Below are 10,918 nucleotides of genomic sequence, written 5' to 3'. Positions count from 1 at the left end.
TGTGACAACTAAATCAATGAGGAAAGGCACAACAATGAAATGTAGAGATCACAGCAACAAAATTGTTGAGCAAAAGCACGAAACAAAATGAAGAGATATCACAGGAGTAAAATGCACCAAGCACAAGGGTAGTTGGTCCATTTGGAGGATGGGATCGTGAGCTATAGAGGGTGAGAATTCCTTCGGTTGGAGTGATAAAAGAAGGGTAACATAACTGAAAGAAGGGTAATATTCATTTCTTAGCCATACACTATAGAGAAACATGGACATGGATGGGCTGGGAAGAAAACTAGGCCTTGCAGAAGATAAGAAGGTTGTTAGGAAAGTCAAGGGGCTAAGATGTCTTAGTAATGTGCATTTTAATTCATCCACTTTCGGTGTGGTATGTTTATCTAAGAAATGTGTCAAATTTAGTGCAATTTTTATCATCTGGAATGCAGTTTATTGAGAATATTCATCATTGAGTCCTTTTTTAACCCCTTTTCATCCATGAGGTGAGTTTTGCAAATATGTTCTCTACTTTGAACTCATTACTACGAAGTAATTTTTCTTGAACCTTATTCAAATGGGTTCATCTAATTTTACATTGAAAAGGATCAGGTCATTTCTCAAATTTATAGCATAATCCTTACAACAAAGATCATGTCACATGTCGGCAATGGGATAATATAACACTAGGTCGAATCTTATTAATGTCATCTATCCTTGCCATTACACTGCATTCCTTAGGATTGGATCTATGTTGCCTAGCAAGAAAGTATTTAACAAGGGGAGAAATTATTCCTTTAACATTAGATGATTCCCATTGCTTACCCAACATGGATTTCTAGTTCTCATTCTTTATGATTTTATTAGAAAAATTGCAACAATGACATTTAATTTGCAATGATTAAATGCATTATTTGTATAGATTACAAGTTCCCTTTCATAGACAGAAGGCCATTAGGCTAAGTGGCATGTGTAAGAAGGCATATACCAGATCCTTGAATGTAATGAAAAATGCACTTGGAGTCAAGTAGGTTAATTACCGAAATCCAATCAAGTCTAATTATTTGTCTATTTTCTTTTTTGATATTAATGGATTATATTAAAAAATGATGATGAGTCTGCACTTTTAATTTTCCTTCCAGGCCAAAGCTGGACATCCGAGAACTTGGAATTTAGTTTGGATTTCTTAGATTGATTGGGTCTACCCAAAGAGGCTTGTCTTTGTAAGTTCCATTTTCCTTGACTCAGTTTTTAGCTCTCAAATGGTCTATTTACTTAAACTTTGGACCTTTTGCAACTTACTGGTCAAATATTTATATAGTGCTCTATGGAACTTGAGAAACCAAGTTTCCTCAATTTAGATTTTAGGACCCAAATGGTTTATTTTCTTGGATTTCCAGTCTTTTGAAATTTATGGATCAAAGGCTTATAGTATACTCTATGCTTGGGGAAATTATTAGGGTGGGTATAATGATCTCATTGGAGTAAGGCCTAAGGGCATACTAAATGAAATCATATGCTCTTATACTTTGACCTTGAGCTCTCTGATAAGTGTGGGGTTAGCATATGATCCCCGAGTCTTGTCAACCTAAAATCATGATTGAATATACAATTCTAATATTAACCTTATACAGATAAAAAGAAAAATCTATAGCTTCTCTACCAAAGTCCCAAAGATCAAGTGCTAATTTTGGTCATCCAGTGTTCACTACAATAGCTTTTTACCTATGTGCAAGAAGAAATAAGGTTTGTTTATACTTACATATTTCGAGCTTGTTATTATGCCAATAAAAATCCTTTGATTCTATAGTCAATATGAATGAAGGATGTAACCTAGGAGCAATTTTTTCCTCTTTCTTCTTTTTCTTTTGGGTGAACAACTTAAACAAAATTCAAAACCTTAATCTTGTGTTGCTTTTTATCATCACACATATGACAATGCTAAAGTAATGGCCTCAAGTTAGTCTTCTCTAAACTTTGGTTTCATGTTTACCCATATACCCACCCTAAGTTCTAGAACTTGTTGTGCAAAAACCTAACTTAGTTATCTAGATGTAGTTAAAAGTTGATAGGATGAAACTCATCAAGATATGTGGTACATTGGACTCCAAGTTTTCAATTGTGAGTGTTCTTTTTGGGTGCATAGAAGTCTTGAAGGTTTTGTAATATTATTCACATTGTCAATTTGCAGATGCTAACTAAATCAAATAAGGGAACCCTCTCAATGATTTATGTATGTTCTTAACTACATACATATATATGTATATATATATGTATGTATGTATGTATGTATGTATGTATGTGTATGTCTATGTGTTTATGTATGTGTGTGTATATATATATATATATATATATGTATATGTATATGTATACATATACATATAATATATATATATATATATATGTATATATATGTATATGTATATATATGTATATGTATATATATGTATATGTATATATATGTATATGTATATATATGTATATGTATATATATTATATGTATATGTATTTATATATACATATATATACATATACACATATACATATATATACATATACACATATACATATATATGTATATGTATATATAGATATATATGTATATGTGTACATATAAATATAATATATATATACATATATATACATATATATATTATATGTATATGTATATATATACATATACATATACATAGATATACATATACACATATACATATATACATATACACACACATATATATATACATATATATATACATATACATATATGTATATCTATATGTATATATATATATATGTATATGTGTATATGTGTATATATATGTGTGTATGGATATATATATATATATGTATGTTTGTATATGCATATACATATACAGATACATATACATATATATATGTATATATATATATTATATGTATATGTATGTATCTGTATATGTATATGCACACACACACACACACACACACACACACACACATATTTCTAATTGTTTGGGCTAGGTTGCAACATTTATGAATGATCTCTGTTTTGATGTTGTGGGAATTGCCAAAGAAAAGAAGGATCCAGAATTTTTGAAAAATAATAGAGGTGTGTTTTCTTTAGAGACTACTTTGTTTATGTGATGACATTGATTTTTTAACCTTTGCATATTTTTTATATGGCAAGTTCTTTTCATTAATTATGGTCAAGTTTAGACTAGGTTCATTCTTGTTACTTAATAGATACATTCTTATATTTTTGTGCTTGCTTGCTGCTGAAAAGTTCGAAAGATTATTTTGGGCTTGTTTACATTGTAGTTATTGTGGCCTTTACAAATTTCTCCTATATAAAGTTCATATGGGCTGGCATATATCAGATCCTTATTGTTGAATATTTCAAAGTGTATTGTACTCTTATGTCTTAAATTGGTTTGACAGACCAGCTGCACAATCATTTTTCTGTTCTTTACATGATTGAATTTATTTTCACACCATCTTTAACTATTTCTTAGGTTCACATTGATTTAGTATAGAAAATTGGAACAAAAGCTTGGTCTAAATTTTGATTGCTATGATTGTTATAGGTAACTAAGTGTATTGGGTGTGTATGGATAGAACTTTTGGATGCATTGCCAAGAAAGGGAATACGTGAAGATGAGGAAAAATCTAACAATAGCAGTGAATCAATTGATGATGAATATGAACTTGAGGTAACTCTTTTCATATATTATACCTAAAAGTTTACGAAGTTATTTTTATATATTTGATGTTATTCCAATGTGCATAGACATGCAATGCATTTCTCATATAATCATTATTAACTAAGGATGTAAAATCAAATTGGCTGCATTATTTTATGTGAAAGAATGTGTTTCTTAGTTAAGCATTGGTACTTGAGTGTTTCTTTCATTGATGATTGGAAGCACAAGCTTATATTTCTATATGGTTGAAGGATGTTGTAGTTAAACATAATAATGTTTTATTGTAACTATAGTAACATTCCATTTGCATGGTAGTGAAATGGTGTAGGAAAAGTGTAAGTGGAATTCAAATATTCACATCCAATTAAAACACAAGGCAAAAAATTGGGGGTTAACTAAACAAAACACTAGCTCTTATAAAAAAAAATACATTATGTTTTGAGAGCTTGAGAGAATTGATCTAATTGCAGTATTTGTATCCCTTGCCTAGTTTCCTAGTTTAAATTGCAATATGGATTACTATGCAATTTTCATATGTTACCTCAATTGTGAAAACATTTCTCTTGGATGGTTTAGCCTTTTCGAAGATGACACCAAAATAGTCCAGTTCAATAGTTGATGTTGAAATAGTTAAACTTAGAGCTCTATACAATGACATTGCTACAAAAATCTAAGGAAGTTTATTTCAAATGTCCTTTGTAAGCTAAAAGTTCTAAGACTCCCTTGGATGTTAACCTTACTCTTGATTTTGATTGTGTGAATACAAGGAAAAGAGATGGCTAAATTTTTGAGAATAGGATTGGCTAGATTGGTTGTGATGGGGGAGAATCTAGCTCTCAACATTGCAGAAAAAGGCTTCCCCATCTTAGTCTACAATCAGAGCCCAAAAAAGCTAGATGAGATGGTAGATAGAGCCAAGCTAGAAGGCAATCTACCAGTAAAAGGCTTCCATGATGCCAAGGAATTTTTTCTCTCAATCCAGAAGCCCAGAGTTATAATCCTTTTGATCAAAGTAGGGCCCACCATGGAAAAATCACTTGAGACTCTAGCTGGTCACATGGAAAAAGGGGACTGTATTGTGGATGGTGGGAATGAATGGTATGAAAACACAGAGAGAAGGCAGGAGGAGGCAAAGAAAATGGGGCTTTTGTATTTGGGCATGGGGGTTTCAAGGGATGAAGAGGGTGCCAAGAATGACCCTTCTCTTGTGCTTGGAGGGTCATATGAGGCTTACATGTATATTGAGGATATAATTGTCAAGATTGTTGCATAGGTGGATAGTGGCCCTTTTGTTACCTATATTGCAAAGGGTGGATTCGGCAATTTCATCAAGATGGTGCACAATGGGATCGAGTATGGTGACATGTAGCTTATTGCAAAGGCTTATGATGTGCTGAAGTCTGTAGGTAATGAAATTCAAGACTCAATTATTTCTCACTTTCTATGAGTTCTTTTTTTGGTGGGTGATATGATCTACTAAAGTCTATAGGTAAAGAAAATTAAGAGTCAATTTAGTTTCAATTTTACAATTCTCGCATCTATGGTCATTATTTCTAACAATTTGGAGTTGTAACTTCCCAACCCATCATCCTGGGTAGAAGATGATTAGGATCATCCTTCATATTTAGATGAATTTATAAAATGTAAATCCCAATTATCAAGGAAATCCTATCTAAACTTTCATCAAATTGAACTAATGTATGCAATTCCTCACAAACAATAAAAAATAGTTACAAAAGCACCCAAGAATTTGAGTAGATCTAGATCAAACTCTAATATAGTTAAATTCAATATTCTTCCTTAACATTTGCCACTTTCTTCCCTTATTATAAGATCCAAAAAGCATCCTTTGTGTGGTTGTAGATTTTTTGTATACAAGACAAGTGGAACCTACTTTATGATAGTAGCTATACAATCTCCATGAAATAAAAATTGTATTAATATCTTATCAAAATAAAAATGTTATTCCAATCTCAATTATCTAGAAGCAATTTTTACAGCTTGAACCCAATTTCTAACTAAATCCATCTTAAGAAACACCATATTATGATTTTCAAAACTCTGCATTGGATAACTGCTACCTACCTTAATTGTGACCAAAAGGAGATCGATGCTTCTATATTAAATCCTCAAAATCTTGAAGTTGAACTGCTTGGTTTAAGATAAAAATATTTTTTGTTTAAGATGTGCCAACTTGATTGCTTACTATTTCTTGAATCCACACCAAGATAGCCAACCTTAGACTATTTTATATTCTAGTATTTTTTCAGTTTTCTTTATTTTGAAATTTTTTAGGCATTTGGGTGGTCCAACTCAAAGGTGGATTAGCTGCCTTGCTACATGATTATATCATGCTTTTGTCCTCTTTATATTCATACATATCAATAGTTTTAAGATGTACAAGACCTTTTGGAAAATCCAGAGGAAATAAGCATCACTGATCGATTTCTATGGAATCTTGTATTGACCAGCATTCTTCATTGTAATTTGTTACATTGGCCTTTTTCAAACCAATCCTTTTGCACATACACTATAGCAGATCACTAAATATGTTTTGCCTTTTTTAGCATCATCATATGACCCTTCTCTTCATAGGTTTCAGTAATTGGTCACTTCTAAATATCCCTTTTCATGGTTTCAAAGAAATTCTTCATCCCTTAAAAAATACTTCTACTATGTGAACTCTTTACAAGAGTGGGTATACACCATTTTCAAAGGGACATACTTAGTGAAGCAATTAACTGAATTGTTAAAGAAAATTATGCATACAACCATTTCCATAGTCTTCTTTTGTATTTGAGTAAATAGTGCAACAACTTTCATAGCATTCAATGAATTAGTTTTCGTTGCTCTTAAGCTTGAGAACAACATCCACAACTACACTATGGTCACACTCATGACTTCTTCCATAAATTATAGCGAGCATGACTCAAAATTTCATTTCTCCTTATAAGATGCATCTTTGTGGTATTCACAAGCTACAATGTGAGTAGTCTTGGAAAATTGATCCACAACAATGACCAAAATATACCATCAAAACCTCTATGTATGACTCAATATAAAACCCGCGCTAATACATTGCTTATGTTTTTTAATTTTCCAAGATACTAAGTATCAATATCTTTCCTAGTTTTAGTTGCCTAATCTTGGCAAGTTTTGAAATGTAACATCTGTTCACTTAGATTGCAATATCCCAAGTCTTCGAAGACAAATATTTACACTATTCTAGTTGTTGCAGGATTTTATTTCTCCCATATTATTCTAATAGCTAACTAGCATGTGCTTCACATAATATGGTTTGCCTTGTGGTAGCTTGAGGACAACACAATTTCTTTTCTCTGGAATAAAATTGATCATCCATCATGAAGTCCAAATGGGAACTCATAATGCCTATATTTGATTCTTTACAAGGATTATTAGTGGCTCGAAGGGCTAGATTTTAGTGTAATACATCCTTGAGATGCTTCAAACCTACCACCTCATTAGTTACAGCTGTACATGAAATCCTTTGAGAACCAGAGCACTGCTAACAACATTTATCTTGCCTACCTTGTACTCGATTATAAATGTGAAAGTCCACAAATAACTAGACAATTTAATATGGGGAGCATGCAGTTTTTTTTGAGTTTGCAAGCATTGTAAAGCTTGATTATCCATATTTAATGTGAATATAAATGTATATTAATGCCTAAAAGCTAGATTTGTTGGCCTCACCTGCAAATGATTGATATAGCTTATGTTCATTGGGTTCTTTGTTAGGAGGAAATCACTTGGAAATGTTCAATATTTGGATCTATATTGTGTGGTCCTTGTTGGGACTGAAAATTGCATGCTTCATTTTTAGTCACATTTTGAAAATTTTGGAAAATCATGTCCTAAAGTGCCTTTTATGCATGTGGTCAGTTGGTAGCTTGAGGCCTAAGAGGTGTTTAATGTTTCTAACACCTTTCATTTAGTGCATCTATGTGTTCTATGAAGTTAAACTAACATATCAAACCATTCTGTGAAGTCCCATTTTGAGCTAGTGTCAAAATTTGCAATTCTGTCCAAGTGTCAAATAGCAATCAGAGGCCCAGTTTGAATTTGAATATCTTTTACCCAAGAATGTTTCATGGCTCACCACTTTGGAGATGTTTAGTATGCATATCAAAGAACGTAAGTTTCAATACTCAAGTCATTTAGAATCCGTTTGACTAGGTTTTGCACCCCGCAAAGTTGGTCATTTACTGTTTTGTGCATTTAACTAGTTGTTCACAATTCTGGGAAGCCCTGTTCGACCAATCATATCTTTGACCCAGTTGACCCGAATGAAAAAATTCTTTTTGCATTGTGTTTTGTGGGTAAGACACTTCATATGTTCCAATTTTGAGATCATGTCAAATCCATTTGATCAGTTTGCTAACATGATCAAAAACCCAGTTTGCATTGTTTTGTTACGGCTAAGGTATCCAGATTGATCCGTACCCCTGTTCGGCATGTTATAACTTTGATCTTGTGATTGGCTAGCCTAAATGGATTGTACCATTGTGTTGTGTCCTAGAAATCCTTTAAGTATGCCAGTTCTTAAGTCATGATGAATCCATTTGCATACTTTGTTATGTCCGTACATTTGCCAAAAATCACTTTTTGACACATTTGCCAGTTAAAATTTCCAAGTGCCTGTTTTCGGAAATTCGACAAATGTGCCCTGTGATTCTTCATGAGCCCAAAACATGGAATTATATTCTCTTCATGGAAAATAACTTATATCCTAGTTTTCAAAACCCCAAGTGATCAATAACCCAGTTTATAATGCCGAACCCGAGCGCAGTTTATGTTTTTTAACATTGTTTGCCTGCAGAGTAATTGAAGTATGGATGTTCGGCAATTAAAATCTCTTGACTGGGAATCCATCATGGGTTGAAAATTTGCAGTGTGATAGAGTATGCAGGATTGAACACTCATGCCGATTTTCGTGGCTTGGTAACTTGATTGGATCAAGTTTTAATTACAACCGGCAGGCCTCCAAACACTAATTCATAATTTGTATAATTGATTAAAAGTGAGTTTAAAATAATGAATTGATGATCATTATGCATATGATTCAATCTTACGACAAAGTAAATGGTGGAAATGGTTTCTTAAAAGAAAAATACAAGGAGCATGTGAAGATTCAAGAAAGAGAGAATTTGGAAAGTGTTCCATTAAAGAGGTTTAGAGGATCACAATATGATGCTGATTTGCCGGCAAATTCAAAAGATAGTATTAATCAAGAAATTTCCACATCAATTAAAATCCACGAGCACAATGAAGCTTTTTTTTGCGAGTTTGCACATTGAATTAAGGAAAAGATTGCATAAAGGTTGCTCTCTCCCACATTGTAGTCTTAATTTGAAAGTTGCAGCTGAGAGGTAGTTTTCAACATAGAAGATGTGCTCCATGTCTGGAGAAAACAAAGAGGACAACAGCAAACATCCACAGAGGAAGAAGCATCCACGTTTTTTAGAGAAATGAACAAATTTGTTGGTGAAACAAAGCTCAAGGCAGCATGTGATTCATGTTTTTGCAGCAAGCAATCAATAAAAGACCATATGTGCATAAAAAAGGAAGCAAAGAACCTCCATTTTTCAAGCCCATGGCTTCTCTAAAGGTGCAAACACGTTTTTGAAGGGAATAGAAGCATTTTAAATGACCATGTGCATAAGAAATGACCATTACAATGAAAAGTCTGTAGATTCATAGCAAAAACGACGAGCAAGATGGAGCTTCACGTTTGGAATAAGAAAACTCATGCATTTAGAAATCACAGCAAACACAAAGAGCAAGAACCATTGAGGAACATTATCCCACATTGAGCAGGTGGGAAGTACATTTAGTCTTTATATCCTTTTGCACTCAAACATATAGTGTCAACAAGACAAAGCATTTTGAAAAGGCAAGGTAGGTGCACATGGGTCCCAGTTGGCTAGAAGGAATGAAGTAAATTTTGAAAAAAAATGCATGCCCAAATGATGACGTCAGCAGCATATAGGCGGCCGGAAAAGTCAAAAATTTGGCAGGTCGCTACGTCGCTTGCCGAAAAATCTTGGAAAATCCGGCTAGCGACATAGCGAGGTCGCCGGAAAATTCTAAAAGTCCGGCAAGATTCAAAATGCAACGTGGGTCCCGCCTGGAGATAATAGCCAATCAAAAAGTGACACATGGCATTGGTCAAACCTAGAGTTGACTCGAATTTGGAAGGGCTAGGAAAAATAAAATGATTTTAAAATTTTCATTTTAAAATTATTTTGCCAAGAAACTGACATGCAGGGAACTGTTTTTCAAACGAAGATTTCAGGCATTTATCAGAGGCTAGATATGCCTTATCATATACCGTTGGAATCGTGAGTATCCAAATTTTCTATTTTTGAAGTTAGTTTCTGTACAGGTGCTTCCTGGTTTGAGCTATAGCTAGAAACATGAATTTTGGGGCTTCCTCAATGGAATGGGTGAAAAATTGAAAATCCAGTTAAGGGATCAGTAAAACTTGGTAAGAATGCAGTTGGAGTTCACATTTCTCACATTCACTCAATTCAACCAAATTTTTACCAAGCTTTTCAATGTGTAAATCAGATATTGTGGTGACTCAGCAATGTTTCATCATTTCAACAGAGATATTGTGCAAATCAGTAACAGAAATGATGAAACAAGATCAGATTAGAATGAGAGATGGAAGAAAGAAGTTTTTCAGTTACAGAGGATTGCTTTTCAAATGGACACTTGTCACGTGAAGATCAGATCCGAGATTCTTTCCTTTGCTATATCTTTCTATCTTTCATTGTTTGATGGGTTCCAGTTTTTGGAGAAAAACCAGTCACTACTGAGATACCAAATTTTGGATCCAGTTTTGATATGTTCCCATACTGTGATACCACATAATTCTTCAGCATTTCTTCTTGTATTGAACAACATTTTAAGTTTTGCAGATAGTTCTTTTCTGTTGGGTGATCTATGAGTTATTTTCTGTACATTTCATGTATTTGATTTCAAGGAAAACAAATAAAGTGCAGCAAAAGTTTGAAGTTCAGTTTGAATCTTGTCTCCTGATTATGGCTCTGTTATTTCTTCTAATTTGTGATCAAAGAGCATGAATTAGGTTGCATTACATTTTGAAATGTATGTGGTTAAAATGTCTTGCTTATGGAACAAAGAACCATGTAATTGCTTGATATTTGTCACAGGGTTTGCAGATTTCATGATAGGATTTTTTGAGTACGAGATTCATTCTG

At 33.2% G+C, this 10,918-nt stretch overlaps 2 pseudogenes; both read left to right on the top strand.

Moving 5' to 3' along the window:
- The first annotated feature begins 262 nt into the window (after positions 1 to 262).
- On the top strand, positions 263 to 3,867 carry LOC149578059 (origin of replication complex subunit 6-like; annotated as a pseudogene).
- Positions 3,868 to 4,446: 579 nt separating this feature from the next.
- On the top strand, positions 4,447 to 9,870 carry LOC149578058 (6-phosphogluconate dehydrogenase, decarboxylating 1-like; annotated as a pseudogene).
- The last annotated feature ends 1,048 nt before the right edge of the window (positions 9,871 to 10,918 follow it).

This window comes from Cupressus sempervirens, chromosome 1 (assembly GCF_028749045.1).
Source record: "Cupressus sempervirens isolate cs-2001-9-10 chromosome 1, ASM2874904v1, whole genome shotgun sequence".
NCBI classification, from domain to species: domain Eukaryota; kingdom Viridiplantae; phylum Streptophyta; class Pinopsida; order Cupressales; family Cupressaceae; genus Cupressus; species Cupressus sempervirens.
This window is presented reverse-complemented; position numbering and strand designations above follow the sequence as displayed.